We start from the raw sequence: 16607 nt of genomic DNA, 5'->3' as shown, positions 1-16607 counted from the left end.
CACCTGCTTTGTTTTTAGCACTAATGGATCCATGTTGTGCAGCAAATATCTCAACCGGCCGGAGATGGGACACTGGCTGGGGAGGGCTCTGAATTACTACAGAGAATTCTTTCCCAGGTGTCTGGCTGGTGAGTCCTGCTCACATGCTCAGGGTCGAACTGATCGCCAGATTTGGAATCAGGAAGGAATTTTCCCCAAGGTCAGATTGGCAGAGACCCTTGGGGGGTTTCGCCTCCCTCTGCAGCTTGGGGTCTGAGTCACTTGCAAGTTTAAACTAGTGTAAATGGTGGAGTCTCTGTAACTTGGGGTCTTTAAACCATGATCTGAGGACATCAGTCATTCAGCCAGAGGTTCTGGGTCTGTTACAGGAGGGGGTGGGTGCGGTTCTGTGGCCTGCCATGTGCAGGAGGTGAGACTAGATGATCAGGATGGACCCTTCTGACTGTAAAGTCTGTGAGTTTATCAGAGCTAGGACCAACACAGAAGCCAAACACTCCAGGCTCTGAGAATGTTTGGAATCCAGATCTGAAGGCAGTAGCTCAGACACTGTCGTTACCAGCTGCTTCTGACTGAGGCGTATGGCGTAGGGAATCCAACATACATCCACAGCCCTGTGCAGTTTGTGCGTGAGAGCCATGTCTTTCCTCTGGCACTGTCCCAGGCACCTCCCTCTGGCGTGCAGGGCTGGGCTAATGAGTGTGAAAGAGAGGAAATGAGATCACACAAGGTGAATCAAACAAGGCTCAGCCCAGAGATTGCAAAAGAGGTTACAAGAAGCCAGGGGCCCTGGTGTTGCCCCAGGCCCTGCTCCCTGACTAACGACAATTGCCCTGAATTTCCTCCATTACTACCTGAGCAACTTCTGCATAGAGAAGTGTGAGCAAGTCAGAACGACTTCCCCTCGTGTGCTAACATGACCCTACACATCCTTCCCCACAGCCGGGTCTCTTCTCCTCAAGGGCAGGACAAGTCTAGCATTATTTCTGTCCAACACAATCTCCGTCACTGGACCCTCACCCCCCACCAGTGTCCAAAGGACAAGGACACCCCCCAGCATCCCAGCGGAGCAGTTCCCATGACACTGAGGGGACACTGGACTGTACAGCCCTGCCAGAGTGCCCAGTCCCCTCCTGCTCCTAGCCAGGAACTGCAGCTGGTTCCCCTGCACCGAGGGAGTTACTGTTCGGAGCACTGATCAGCAGCAGGCCCTAACGGGCCCAATCTCCCTGCCTTTAAGGGAATGGGAAGCTTCTAATGGGAGCGAGATTAGGCCATGCCAGAAGCTCCCTAGAAGTGGGAGGGCCAGAGGCCTCTGGACCGTGACCCCACCCCGCTCCATCCTCCCCCCGAGGCCCTGCCCACACCCCACCTCTCTCCCCAGGGCCATGCCCATGCTCTGCCCCAAAGCCCTGCCCTGCCTCTTCCCTGAGGCCCTGCCCTCGCTCCACCTCTTCCCACTCCCGCTCCACCCGTTCCTCTGAGGCCCCGACTGCGACTGACACCTCTCCGCAAGCTCCTCCCTGCCATCACTTACCCTTAAAGCCCCTGCCCCCCCCCCATTCCAGTGCCCCTGCCTTGCATAATCTCAGTACTGCAGCCGTCTGCCCGGCCTCACCAGTTCCAGTGCTTTGCCGATTTGTTATCCTCACCTCTAGCATTCTTCTGCCCGAACGCAGACTGTAACCTTGTCAGGGCAGGTCTCTGCCCGCACCCAGGCCAGCGCGCTCATCGGTGTGTGCACCATATGGGGTGGAGTTCAGGATCCCTGACAGTAGGCCCACCTGCTAGAGGGGAATGACAACAGATCTGTGAGCCCAGATCCTCTGCAGAGCTGAGCCATAAAGTCTAAAGCCAGAAGGGACCACAGTGGTCATTTAGTCTGATCTCCTGCACAGAACAGGCCAGAGAACTGCCCTGCATTACTTCCTGCTTGACCTTGAGCCAATCTGTTAGAAAAACATCCCAGCTTGAGTTTTAAATGATCCATGATGTACCCTCCACCCCAGCCCGGGGTATATTTTTCCAATGTGGAATTGCTCTCACTTTTAAAGATCTGCACCGTGTTCCCAGTCTGAATTTGTCTAGCTTCACTCTGCTTATTAGGGCTTTGGCTGCTAGATGGGGGTCGCCGGATCAGATTCATCGCCAGCTGCAGGTGAGTGACACAAGCCTCATTGAGGCAAACGCAGCGCAAATGAGGGCTGATCTCAGATGAGGTTGTCAGCTCTTCAGGGCAGGGGCTGTGGTTTTGTCCTGGGTTTGTACAGAGCTGGCACAATGGGGTTCTGGTCCAGGACAGGGGCTGCTGGTCAGTCCAGCACTCCAGGTAATCAATAAGAGGTAGAGTTATGCCTGTGCAAATTAAGAAGCATTTAGTGTTACTGACACCAATTCAGCATCGTCCCTCACCGGGGGTGCTGGAACAATGTGCATAGTGGGGGTGCTGAGAGCCATTGAGCCAAACTGTAAACTCTGGATATAGTGGAAACCACTTCAGGCCAGGGGGTGGTGCTGCACTCCTAGTTCCAGCACCTCTGCCCCTCACTAAGCCATCTCCCAGCTGGCCGGCAGGAGCTGCTGAGTGTGCAGACCAATAGCTCTGTGCCGGAGGTGCATGCTCAATCTACTTCCCCTTCCAAGTGTTGCCTCATTGGCTTTCCCTTTTTTATTTACTGAATCCCCTCACTAGTCAGTTTCAAGTGTGCTGGTATAAATCACAGAAATGCTAGGCTGGAAGGGCCCTCGACAGAACATCTAGTCCAGTCCCCTGCACTCAGGCAGGAGAAAGTAAACCAAGACTAGCCCTGACAGGGGTTTATCCAACCTGTTCTTAAAAACCTCCAATGACGGGGATTCCACAACCTCCTCTGGGAGTCTAGTCCAGAGCTTAACTACCTTTAGAGACAGAAAGTTTTTCCTGCTATCTAACCTAAATCTCCCTTACTGCAGATTAAGCCCATTGCTTCTTGTTCTGCCTTCAGTGGACGTGGAGAACAGTTGATCACAGTCCTCCTTCTAACAGCCCTTAACATGATTGAAGACTGTTATCAGGTCTCCCCTCAGTCTGCTTTTCTCAAGACTAAATGTGCCCAGTTTTTTAACCCTTCCTTACAGGTCAGGTTTTCTAAACGTTGACCATTTCTGTTGCTCTCATCGCTACGCTCTCCAGTTTGTCCCCATCTTTGCTAAAGTGTGGTGCCCAGAACTGGACACAGAATCCAGCTGAGACCTCACCAGCGCCAAGTAGAGTAGGACAGTTACCTCCAGTGTCTTACATACAATGCTCCTGTTCATACACCCCAGAATGGCATTAGTCTTTTTTACAACTGCATCACAGTGTTGGCTCATATTCAATTTATGATCCGCTATGACCCCCAGATCCTTTGCAGTAGTACTACTGTCTAGCCAGTTATTCCCCATTTTGTAGTTGTGCATTTGATTTTTTTCCTTCCTACATGCAGTCTTTATTCAATTTCATCTCATTGATTTCAGACCAATTCTCCAATTTGTCAAGGTCATTTTGAATTCTAATCCTGTCTTCCAAAGTGCTTGCAATCCGTCCCAGCTTGGTGCCATCTGCAAATTTTATAAGCCTACTTCCCACTCCATTAATGAAAATGTTGACTAGTATCAGACTGGGATTGACCCCTGTGGGGCCCCACTAGATGCATCCCCCCAATTTAATAGTAAACCATTGATAATTACTCTTTAAGTAGGATCTTTCAACCAACTTTGCATCCCCCTTGTAGTAATTTCACCTAGACCACATGTCCCTAGTTTGCTTATGAGAATCAAATGGAACTGTGTCAAAAGCCTTACAAAAATCAAGCTGTTAATCACATCTGTAGCTCACCCTCCCCATCCACTAGGCCAGTAACCCTGTCAAAGAAGGAGATTAAGTTGATTTGGCATGGTTTGTTCTTGACTAATTGATGTTGGCTATTCCTTATAAGCCTGTTATCCTCTAGGTGCTTACGAACTGATTACTTAATAATTTTTTTCCTGTACCTTTCCAGGTATTGAAGTTAGATTGACTGGTCTATAATTCCTTGAGTCCTCATTTGCCCACATTTTTAAAGATAGGTGCTATGTTTGCCCTTCTCCAGTACTCTGGGACCTCGCTCATCCTCCATGAGTTCTCAAAGGTAACTGCTAATGGTTCAGAGATTGTTGCAGCTAGTTCTTTAAACAGTTACAGAGCATTTCATCAGGCCCTCCTGAACTGAATATATCTAACTTATCTAAATAGACTTGAACCTTCTCTTTCCCTGTTTGGGCTTGTGTTTCTTCCCCCTTGTTAACATTAATTGTGTTAAATATCTGGTCACAATCAACCTTTCTAGTGAAGACTGGAGCAAAGAAGGCATTAAACATCTCTGCCTTTTTGATGTCATCTGTTATTAGCTCACCTTTCCTGCTAAGTAGTGAACCTACACTTCCCGTGTCTTTCTTTTGCTCCTAATGTATTTAAAGAACCTCTTCTTATTGCCTTTCATGTCCCTGGCCAGGTGCCTTAGCCTTTCTGATTTCATCCCTACATGCTTGTACTGGTCTTTTGCACTCCTCCTTAGCAATTTGTCCCGGTTTTCACTTTCACTTTTCTGTAGGGATACTTTTTTATTTTCAGGTAATCAAAGAGCTCCTGTTGGAGCCAAATCGACCTCTTGCTATTCATCCTAGCTTTCCTTCACAGCAAGCCCCACTGATCTAACACGGGCCGTTTCTGAGACATGACTCAGCCAACACCTGTTAACCTAGCAGGGCCAGTCCTGCTCCCCCTGTACCTCAATGGGAATTTTGCTATTGACCTCAACAGGAGCAGGACTGAGCTCACCTTCTCCAAGTCCCGAGATCTCAGACCCACTCATCTGATGCACCTCACTCTTTCCCTCCAGCTGCAGAACACAGGTGCATTGTGGCAAGAGCCAGGGAACATTCTGAAGGAACTTGGGGCTGGTCTGGGTTGAGGACCCCCTGATATAGTGTGACGTACTTCCCCAGGGTACAATCTGGAACTAGGGTATCACTGAGCCCTCTGTCTCACCAGCCTGAGCTCCCTCTCACACTGTGATAACGTGACATGCTGCAAACCTCTCCAGAAACTGTACTTAACACAGACATTCATAGGCAAGGACACACCTAGCTGCGTTACATGAATGTTTTTGCCAGCCACTCATGCACCAACACTAGGGAGGCTCCAGCCAATTCCCCACAGCTCCCCAGTCTAGGACCCCAGAATTGTACCATCCTGCCCTGGTCAAAAGCCTGATCAGTTCATAAGTTTATAACTCATTCTGCCCCTCCCTCTAAGTGGAGAGGACATGCACAGGTTTTTGTTAACTGAGCTAAGATTTTTTTCATGCACTTCACTCAAACCACACTGCTTTTAGGTAAAATATACAGCAGATTTATTAAATACAGAAAGATTTTAAGTGATTATAAGTAATAAGTATAAAACAGATCAAAGTTGATTACCTAAAAAATAAAGCAAATTCACAATTTGAGTTCTATTAACTAGAGAGGATTTAAATTAAGCAGTGTCTCACCCTGATGGTACGAACAGTTCACCAATCTTCCACACACAGGCTGGGGTTCCTCCTTTCCATCCTGGGACCCCCCTCCCCAATCAAAGTCTTTGTCCTCTAGCCATGTTTCCAAGGGGGAGGGGAGTGAGCCCAAGTGACAATGTCACTTCCCCCTTTTAGAGTTTCTTTCATGGGGAGGGAACATCATTATTCCAAGGAGAGTTCCCAGCCCAGCTGTGGAAAAGTACAGGCAGAAGATGGAGTCCACTATCACATGATCTAGTCACATGTCCTTGCATGCTTTGATGAGTCATGGCAGCCATGATCCATATACTAGCTCAAGCATTCACAGGAAGGCCCAGGTGGTGGGGATGAGCTCCCACTAAGGCCCATTGTGTTATCTGATGGGCCATCAACTTTGAATAGACCATTCACAATGTGCTGCCTAAACTGGATGTAAACTAGCTTGTGGGTGTCACCCCAGGAGCAAACACATTTGAAATACTGACAGACAGTCACTATTCATAATTTCAGATACAATGACAGCACATACAATCCAACAGGATAGTAATGTGCAACAGATCAAGAATTTTAGACTAATACCTCACAAGGCCTGCATTGTACTAAACATATCATAATCCTATCTCAATAGTAAATATGAGGGTGCCAGGATGTCACATATAGACACACTGAACCAGTGTAAAATGAGGCTTGTGCTGGTGCATCTGACTGGGCCAGCACATCTGCACTGGTGGATTGCATCAGTGTTGCTGCACTGGGGTCAAAAAAAAAACCCAGTTTAGAAGGGGCCTTAGGGGGGAGGGTGGAAGCACATGGGAACCTTACTGTGTCGAGACCCCCATCCTTCTCAACAAAGGGGTGAGAGCACCTTTATCTCAGCAGAGGAAAAGGAGCTATTTGATTTTCTCTCTGCCTATACAAAGTGGCGATCCGGGCAGTATCCGGGCATAGGTTCCTTCCCAGGGTTCTGATGGGGAGTTTTGCAGGGGAAAAGAGGGGAAGTTGTAGCTGTGGTCACACTGTGACTTCAGTTGCAGAAGAACAGGAAAGTGCTCGCAGGCTATAATGGGTTGCTGGTTTGCAGCTCGCATGCAGGTCAGGAAGTAGGAGGCTGGGATATTTTTTTATTTGCAGAAAGTGTCTGTTCTGGAACCCCAAGCTGGGCCTAAAGCCGTGACGCATGGGAACCCAGCGGCCACGGTCACTCTGAGTTCAGGAGACGTATCCAACTTTCTCTGTGACTCACAAGAGGAAACCGATGGTGTAAGTGTCCTGTCCTAGTTAGCAATAGCAAAGGAGCCCAGCAGAGCCATGTCCGCACTGCAGGTCAAGCTATGTTGGACGGTTCCAAGTGACCCAGTTATATTGGCTGTTCTAACCCCTGAGTGTTGGGTCAGACCCTTTTCCAGTTGGGGACCTGCTCCCCATCACACTCTGCCAGGTCCTTGTTCTTCACATAGACCCTGCATCCAATGCTGCACTCCCTGACCGGCAAACCCTTCTCTCTGCCATGTTGTCTAAGAGTCTATGATACAGAGCCTGTGTAATTTCACAATGAAGCCTGGTCTCTATGCTGAAAAGTTTTGCTGCTAGATCTGTGTTGGCCTGGGGGCGGGGGGTTGGGGGAGTTTCCTCTGACATAGCTGTGCCGGCAAAAGCCCTAATGGAGACACGGTTATAGCATCAGTAATGGGCTCTTCAACCTAGCAGAGAAAGGTCTAACATGACACAACAGCTGGAAGTTGAAGCTAGACAAATTCAGACTAGAAATAAGGCACTAATTTTTAGCAGGGAGGGTAATTAGCCATTGGGACAATGGACCATTGAATCCAAGGGCCATTGTGGATTCTCCATCATGGACCATTTTTAAATCAAGCTTGGATGGTTTTCTAAAAGATCTGCTCTAGGAATTATTTTGAGGAAGGTCTCTGGCCAGTGTGATACAAGAGCTCAGATCAGCCGATCACAATGGTTCCTTCTGGCCTTGGAATCTATGAATCTAGATCAGGGGTTGGCAACCTTTCAGAAGTGCTGTGCCAAGTCTTCATTTATTCACTCTGATTTAAGGTTCTGTGTGCCGGTAATACATTTTAACGTTTTTAGAAGGTCTCTTTCTCTAAGTCTATAATATAGAACTAAACTATTGTTGTATGTAAAGTAAATAAGGTTTTTAAAATGTTTAAGAAGCTTCATTTAAAATTAAATTAAAATGCAGAGCCCCCCCCAGACCGGTGGCCAGGACCCGGGAAGCGTGAGTGCCACTGAAAATCAGTTCGCATGCCGCCTTCGGCACCCGTGCCATAGGTTGCCTACCCCTGATCTAGATTAAAGCTAGCTCTGGTTTGTCTACTCAAGCAGCAATTACACCTCATGATTGCAGTATAGACATAATGTAAGATACTTATCTATCATCACCATAGTATCTGAGCGACTCATCACACCTCTGCAAGGCAGGGCAGTGCTATTATCCCAGATGTAAGCCAGGGTCTGAATGAGCACTCTCCTGCCAGCTATTAACGAACTGGGGGAAGAGACCACAGGAGCAGGTCTCATTTGCATAGACACACCTACTTTGCCAAGCTGATAAGCAGTCAGATTTGCTTTGCCAAAGTGATCAGTTCTGGCTGTTTTGGGTTAGAGTTCACTTAAGTCTTGGACGAATTGATGGTAATGAAATGTTTTTCTTATTGTCTGACTAATGGGCAGCAGATCTGTATTCAGAGCTGGTCAAACTCAGCTGAGGCCTCTTGTAGCTGTTTGGTGATCACTAGAGCTGAAATCGCCAATAAGCTAGGACCTGGTGTGGGGACAGTGTTGGGATGAAATGCAGCAGTGAGGTTCTCCTCGCCCAGTGAAATCACTAAGAACTGGGATAGGTGGGGGAACCTCAGAATACAGAGGCTGCATTACTTGCCTACTCCCACCTGGAGTCTGGGATTTCACTGGCTGAAAGATTTGCCAAAGGTCACACAGGGTAGAGCTGGTATTGGAACCCAGGTCTCCTAAGTCCTAGGTGTGCACCCTACCATTAGGCTATCCTGCTTCCCTAGGCCCAGTAACTTCAATGGCACTGCACTGAGTTCCCCCGCGGATGCTATGGCTGACAGTTCTAAAGCGATGCTGGGCAGAAGGATGTGGTGTGTGGATGGGTAGTTCCCTGCCCGTTCTCCTGCCACAGCGTGAATTCCCCAGTGGCAGAGAAATGCCCATATTGCTCTTTGGCAAGATTGCGCAAGCGAAGGCACTTCCATCGCAGTCTCACTTCCCTCCCAGAGGGGATTTTCAGTCTCTTCCTCACCGGGTGTGTGTCACTTTAGGGCAATTCCGGGTTTTCCACAGCAGGAAAGATGGCAAATAAAGGATGCTCCTTGGGGTGGCTCCTGCTTCACCCATCCATCCACCCACCCTCAGCCTTCTCAGCAGCCAGAGAGGTGGTCATGCTGCTACAGGCATTGCTGGGTTTCCAGCCCCCTCTTATTTGCACCTGGATATTTCCTTTGGCCCATTATAAATCAAGGTCATTTGGATTTGGGATTTTGAATGCTCACAGCGTTCAGGGGGAGGGAGGGCAGCTTGGATCAGGGTCCCTGTTTCTCAGCAGAGATTTCCATGGCAAAGAGAGGGCTGGAGTGATCTACGGTCACAGGTGCATCAGTTTAATTACACTCGTTGTTAGTAGATTACATTCTCTTTGCAAGGGACATGGCAGGCGATTTACGACCAGGCTGTGGAGCAGGAAGAATCCAAACTGACCCGTTCTTGGGAACAAGCCTGCGACACAGAGGCTGTGGGAGCCAGGCTCCCCAAGAAGTTCATCACATGTTGTTCCCTTGCTATTCTCAGCCACAGCTGTCAGCATTAGCCCGCAGCAAACCTCCCAGCCTCTAGTAGAGATCAGCAAGGATTTCTGGCAGCTGTGGCCCCAAAGGGCCAGTCTGTGCCTGGCTGTGTGAAGGTAGGAAGAGACCCCAGCCTGCCTCATGAACAGGGCCAGATTAGGGTTATGAGGGGCCTAAGGCTAATGGGAGGGAAGGGCCTAAGTATGAATTACATATTGCAAAAAAAATTATGAAGTCATCAAACTTGTATCTACATACATATTTACATATTTCTTTATGTAAAATTAACAAGTTTATTCTACTCTCATGACACTCAGATCTTCAAACAAACCATTTCCCCCCACTAGCTTTAGCTGTGGCAAAGTCATGAATGATGTCATCATAATTCAAAGACCTGATGATTTCATTCCCAGTGCTCAAGAGGGACAAAGCACCAAAATGCACTTGAGACATGGTGGATCGAGGAAATTTTTGCACTTGTTAGAAGAGAGCAGGAACGTTCTCCACCACAGCTAGTGATCATTAATGACAAATGCAGCCATAAGGCAGTTTCAACATTTGGGAAACATTCAATCACACAAATGTTCAGTGACTTGGTACATACAAATACATTTGCTTTTGTCATCTTTTCTCTCTTTATCTGAGGGTGATGTGAATTCAACAAATTGAAGAAATTCTTTAGTAAAATCTACTGGGAGATCATCTGGGTACTTCTGACACAGACATTTGATACCTTCACTGACTTCGGAACTTGAAATGTTAGGGAAAAAAAGTTTGTCAGTACACTAAAGGTTTTCTTAATATTTTCATAAGCCTTGATCCGATCTTCTAATGAACTCTTCAGTTGGTCGATGATTGTGATGAAGGTATTAACTCTGGAGGCCTCCTTGTCACTGAATGAGTGGTCAGTTGTATCATTGCATGTCTTTTGCCGCGTTTGGCTGCCTTGTACTCATGGTTAGCAGTCCTTGCAGCCCCCTGAATTTCATACTCATCAAAACTATCCTGCATTTGTTGAAGAACAGTTCCAAGTCTCCTCATTAGGTTTACAGCAGTGGAAAGGTCAATTTGAGCACTTTGCAAGCTTAGACTGCACCTGCTGAATGGCTGAAGTACATCATTCCAGACCTCACACAAAATACCAGTTTCCAAAGTGCGCATTGCGTCACTCAGGTTCTTTGCATCTTTTCTTGTTGCTGATTTTTTAGATTCATTATTCTTGATGCTCTCTAGCGCTTCAAGGATGTTGGGGTATCTCAGAACAACTGCATTCATAGCTTCAGCTAACTGACAATGTATGCTGCTCACTCATTGCATGATTGGTAATATATACAGTATTCTTCCAATCATTGAAGCCTTCGCAGAACATGCCCCACTTTTTGGTATCAGAAAACAGGTGGCAATAAAAACAGTACACTTTCTTCTTAGAAGGCAAATAGATGAACAATTCTCGTGTGCCAATCTGTTTGTTAGGCTTTACATAGTCAAACATTGATTTGATCGGATAACGATTCTTATTGGTGTACTCTTGCTTTGTCAATGAAAAGTCAGAATCTAGATTCTGGCATTTCTGTGGGCCCTTCTCAGTCCAATATCCAGTGAAGTCTTGAGAAGTCATGTCCCACTCGCCTGGATCATTGGAGAAGGATATTTTTGTATTACTATCACTGGGTAAGTCTTCAGAAGAGTGGGGTCACACTGCAGCTAGAGAAGTCACAGGAGGCTGCTCCTTTTCATCAGGCGCAGGTGCAGCATATTCACTTGGGCAGGTATTTGCCTGGATTTCCTCACAACCAGATTTAGTAGGAGGAAAAAACGTTAGGGGAGAAGTTCCTTCCAGCACTGCATCTTGTCTTTGCCATCTTTCTTTGGCCTCCTTCAATTTTTACCATCCTCTTTTCTTTGAGATGGTTTCTATTGCCCAGTGTAGGCCTACTGTGTCCTGGTCCACACTACACAGTTAAATCAATTTAAACAGCGTTAAATCAATTTAACTCTGTACCCGTCCACACTACAAGGCACTTTAAATCTATTTTAAGGGCTCTTAAAATCGATTTCTGTACTCCTCCCCAACGAGAGGAGTAACCCTAAAATCGATATTACTATATCGATTTAGGGTTAGTGTGGACAGAAATTGAAGTTATTGGTCTCATTCCTTTAATGTAGCTACCCAGAGTGCACCGCTCCGGAAATCGATGGTAGCCTAGGACCATGGATGCACACCACTGAATTAATGTGCCCTAGTGTGGACGCATAAAATCGATTTTATAATATCGGTTTTATAAAGCCGGTTTTAGTAATTTCGATTTTATGCTGTAGTGTAGACGTAGCCTGTGTATGAAGTTCAACATTGCTTGGTCCCACAAACACTTCCTTAGCCCACAAAGACAAAATCACAACCACCATCAACTGAATTCACCATCTTGATGGATTAATTTGTACAAAGCAATATCTAATGAGACAAAAAAAATTCAATGGCCATGCTACCGTCGCTCAGCTGTTACTTCAGTATGGAACAGAGGGCCTACAATGGGGCCTAAAAATAGGAGGGCCTAAGGCTATAGCTTTATCAGGCTATGGATTAATCCCCTGCTCACGAAGAAGCAGAAAAGGGCCCAGGCCCCTTTTCTCTTTCCCCCTGTGCAGGGGTCGGGGGACAATCACACGGCCCGCAGCCCCGTCTGCATTCCTCCTGCTCAGCTGGATTCTCATGCAAATGTCAGGGGAGGCTCCAGGCATTTGCCTGCACTTGCACCTTTTCACTGCTAGGGGATGCTCTTGTGCCTGCGGAGCAGGGTGCCTGCCTGGCACCTCCCGTCCCTGCATGAGCAGGACAGGAAGGAGCAGCTGGGAGGCAGTGGTGGCTGGAGGAGAAGGCAGCTAAGGAGGCAGCCTGATGAGGGGCTAGATGCTGGCTCCAGACTGTCTCACCTGTCTGCCGCCCAGAGTCTCAGCACCCACCCAGCCTCAGAACCTCAAATCCTGCCAGGCATCCACCCGCACTCAGACTCTTGCACCTAGGCACCCATGAGCACCCATCTATCCATGCAGTGCCAGGTCCTGCACCCAGCTAGCCCCAGTGCTGTATTGCAGTTATATCATAGACCCTCCGTACATGCCCCACCGGGAAGTGGCTTCTTTTCCAAACAGTCAAACAAGGCACCTCCCGACCCCCTCCACTGCATCCAGTCACACGGTACATGCGACTCAAGCTATGGGACACATTTGAGCACCTAACTTTTACCCAGCTACCACTCTGTTGGCAACGCGACAGGGGCCTGAGCCACAGGTTTAATATTAATCCACTAGAACAGATTGCAACCGTCCTCAGGGGAATCCTGCAGAGATGGTGGGTGTCAGCCTGCCGTGGTCTGCCTGGCTCCAAGTAGCCAGGTCTGACGACCAGGGCAGAGGTGAGGCCCTGAGAGTCATGCAAGCTGTCTGTGGCAGAACAGCTAACTGATCCTGGGGTTCCTGAGTCCCAGGGTAGTATCCTAACCACTGGACCATCCTGCCTTTGTGCTCCCCTTGGCTCTGCACACACCTGTGTGTGCTGCATGCACACAAGGCTGAGTTACAGCCACCGCAGGACCCAGAAGCATGGCACCTGTGCACTGCTGCACAGCATCCCCTGACAATGGTGCCGTGGGCGGTTGCCCAGGTGGCCCAGCCCTAAGACCAGCCCTGGCACTCTCCGACTCCTGGGCAGTGAAAAACTCAGTCTTCGGGGGGCTCAGCAGGGAGATCTGGTGCCTTGGGGAAAAGGAAACTATGGCAAATTATATAATGTGATCCATTCAGGCACTGCCTGAGACTTTACTTTGCCAAGTATCTGCAATACTGAGAGGGAGGTGCAATAGCAAGAGGGGCAAGGGGTGCTGCAATACTGACAGGAGGGGCTCTCTTGCAGGAAGAAAGAGCTTCAGATGGCACTGACAGGGAGGGTATAAAGTGATATACCAAACTGCTGTCAGATCTCATCGAGCTGTAGGCTTCAAGGTCAGAAGGGCCCATTGTGACCATTGAGTTGACATCATGCAACACTCAGAGAACCCAGAGAACCTTAGCTGGCGATTCCTGCATCCAGCCCATATCAGGTGGTTGAGCTAGAAGGGATTTCATAGATAGAGACATCCAGTCCTGATGTAGACTCTCCAAGCAATGGAGAATCCACCACCTCCCTAGGCCAGCAGCTCCCTGGTTAACTAGCTGCCCTGGTTACACTGCCTTGTTTCCAGTGGGAGGGGGGATGGTGTCCTGGAGAGTCTCTACCCCTCAGCCCAGCCTTTCTGGTGGAGGAGAGGGAAAGCAGGCCATGGAGCCACTGACACCAGCCCCCTACACACCCCTCTCCCCATCCCCTGCCCCTCCTGAGCAGAGGGGAGCCCAGGCCTAGCGCTGAGTGCTGCATCGCACCTTCAGCGCACTTACATACACGCCTGCAGAGTGACATGCAGCCTTTAGGGGGAAATGGGGGAATGGCTTTATTGCCACTGGAAGCTCACACAGCCCACAGCTGAGGGATATGGAGAGGGTGTCTGGGTTACAGCTGTAGCTAACACTTAGGAGCTGGAGACAGTAAAGTCTAGTGGTTAGAGCCAGGTCCTGGCTTCTGCTCTCTGCTCTGCCATGGTGTGAAGCTATTGCCTCTTTCTGTGCCTCAGTTTCCCCATTTGCAGGATGGATGCACGGGTGCTGGAACAGTGTGCATAGTGGGGGTGCTGAGAGCCATTGAACCAAACTGTAAACCCTGGATATGATGGAAACCATTTCAAGCCAGGGAGTGAAACCGCACCCCCAGCAGCCCAAGCTCCAGCACCTATGGGCAGATGGCAGGAGCTGCGACCAGGCACAGCGAGGCTGGGATGAGGATGGCAGCGAAGCTGGGGAATGTTAGCTTCTAGCTCCCCCTAGTGGGGCAGCAGCAATGGCACTGCCTCCATGGGTTGATGAGCCCTATGCAGATACAAAATTTGTATTTGCATCTGACCAGCGATCCACAAACACGGCCCGCGGATATCTTCAGATTTGTAGGGCTCTATGGATCAACCCCTTCTGCAGGGACTTAAGCAATGAGCTCCCGATTCGGCACATGCTGAACTTTAAGCCAAAGCTATGTGTGGCATGAATGGCACTGGGCCAGCTCCACCCCAGTGCAGACAAGGGCATCATCTGCTGTGGGGCAAGTGGGGCAGTTGGCCCCTCCCAGATCTTGATTCCCCCACACGCACGTACACACTTTTTCCATTACGTATCTCATGCTGCCCCTTCCCCAGGCTTTGCATGTAACGCTCTGTATGCTGCCACATCTCCGTCCTCTGAAATTTTTCTGAAAGCAGGCCCCTGAGGGCAGGGACATTCAGGGGCTGCCCCCAGTGCAGGATAGGGCAGTTCTCACTTGTGTCCCTGCTACAATAGCCCCTGTAGACCATTGCAGGGGTGCAGGTCTGCCCCATCCACAACCCTTCCTGCCACAGCACAGGGACTTGGTTGTGACAGCTTCTTCTCCAGCAGCTCGGCGAGTCTGAGTAGCGCCTGCTGGCCCGCCTGATACAGCAACTGCCTGGCAGGCACAATGGTCTCTGCTCCATCAACAGCCATATTGAATGTGGTGCCACTGAGAAAGCTGTGGGGAGAGTAGTGGTATATTCCTGGGTATTTCTAACACCCACTCAAGCCCTACCTTAGCAGGACCAGGACAGGGCAAGAGGAAAGCTCAGCAGCTCAGATCTGCGCACAAACTCACCCTCCGCGGGCAGGAATCCTGCAGCTGAGCAAAATGCTCTGGCTAGATGTGCTTTCCCTGCTGCTTGAATGCTGCAAGCTCAAGAAGTATAAACCATGCAGGGACGGGATTGTATCATATCTCATATCATGGCTTGCAATGCCCTACAGCAGCACAAGACCCTCCTCCGTCTCCCTTCTAGGAGGAACACACCTGTCTTTTTGAGGCTTTCAATCTGAATTTAACAAGCTCCTGGCAGGCAGGCAGTGCCCCCTTGTGCCACCTCTCCCCTCCCTGGCATCGCTCCTCTTCCTCCATCATTCATCTCCTTAGTCCTTCTCAACCCTCATAGCAACCCTGGGGCTGGCAGAATAGATCAGCCCAGGGGCCTGTGTCACCCAGTGTCCCATCTCTGACAGGGCTCGGTCCCAGCTGCATCAGAGGATGGTGCAAGGAGCCCCCTGCCTTGACAGAGTGACCTCCCCCTTAGGAAAGGCCCCTCATGAATTCAAGACTGGCTTGTGCCCTAAAGAAAGAGTGACAGTTCCCATTCTTCACATCAACCTCTGTCCCTTGGCCTCACAGAGTTCTTGTGGCAGTCAGTTCCACAGGTCCTTTTGCCTTATGTGACATCTATCATCCTCACATTCACTCACCCCTCCCTGTTCCTTGATGGTTCTCCTTTCCTGCAGGGTACTAACTGGGCTGAAGCTGGTCTCCTGTTTGGGACTCTTCCACACACTCGTTACCCATAGGGCCCATCGATACCCCTTTTCTTCCTGTGAGACCGTCCTCCACACATACCCTGTATGGCCCATCTGCAGCCCCCATTATCCACTGTAGGGCTCATATACACCCTCCTGGGGCCCATCCACAGCTCCCCTGCCTTCCATAGGCCCATCCACACACACACACACACACACACACACCAATAAGACCAATCCACATCCCTCCTTAGGGCCCATGGGTTTATTTGTCTAGCGTGGCTAGACATCCATGTTCTAACCCAGGGATTGGCAACCCTTTCAGCAGTGGTGTGCCGAGTCTTCACGTATACACTCTAATTTAAGGCTTTGCATGCCGGTAATACATTTTACCGTTTTTTAGAAGGTCTCTCTACAAGTCTATAATATATAACCAAACTACTGTTATATGTAAAGTAAAAAAGGTTTTCAAAATGTTTCAGAAGCTTTATTTAAAATTAAATTAAAATACAGATCTTATTAGTTTAGTGTGATCCTTGCCCTGGCTTTTCCTTGCTGAGTTTTCCAATGTCTGGTGGCACATATTTGGATACTTTAAGCTGCATGCAGGCTTTTGAGTTATTAGTTGATAACTGGCTGGCAGGAGGTCAGTGGCTGGAACCCCAGATCGGTTAGCAGGGCTGAGCAGGGCCGGAATCCTGAACCTTGTCTGGCAGGGGGCCTGCGCTGGAAGCAAGGTGAGTGGGGCTGCGGGGACTCTGGCTTGCAAGGGGCCAGCAGCCAGAACCCCAGA

Source organism: Gopherus flavomarginatus, chromosome 2 (genome assembly GCF_025201925.1).
Source record: "Gopherus flavomarginatus isolate rGopFla2 chromosome 2, rGopFla2.mat.asm, whole genome shotgun sequence".
Classification (NCBI taxonomy): Eukaryota; Metazoa; Chordata; order Testudines; family Testudinidae; genus Gopherus; species Gopherus flavomarginatus.
This window is presented reverse-complemented; position numbering follows the sequence as displayed.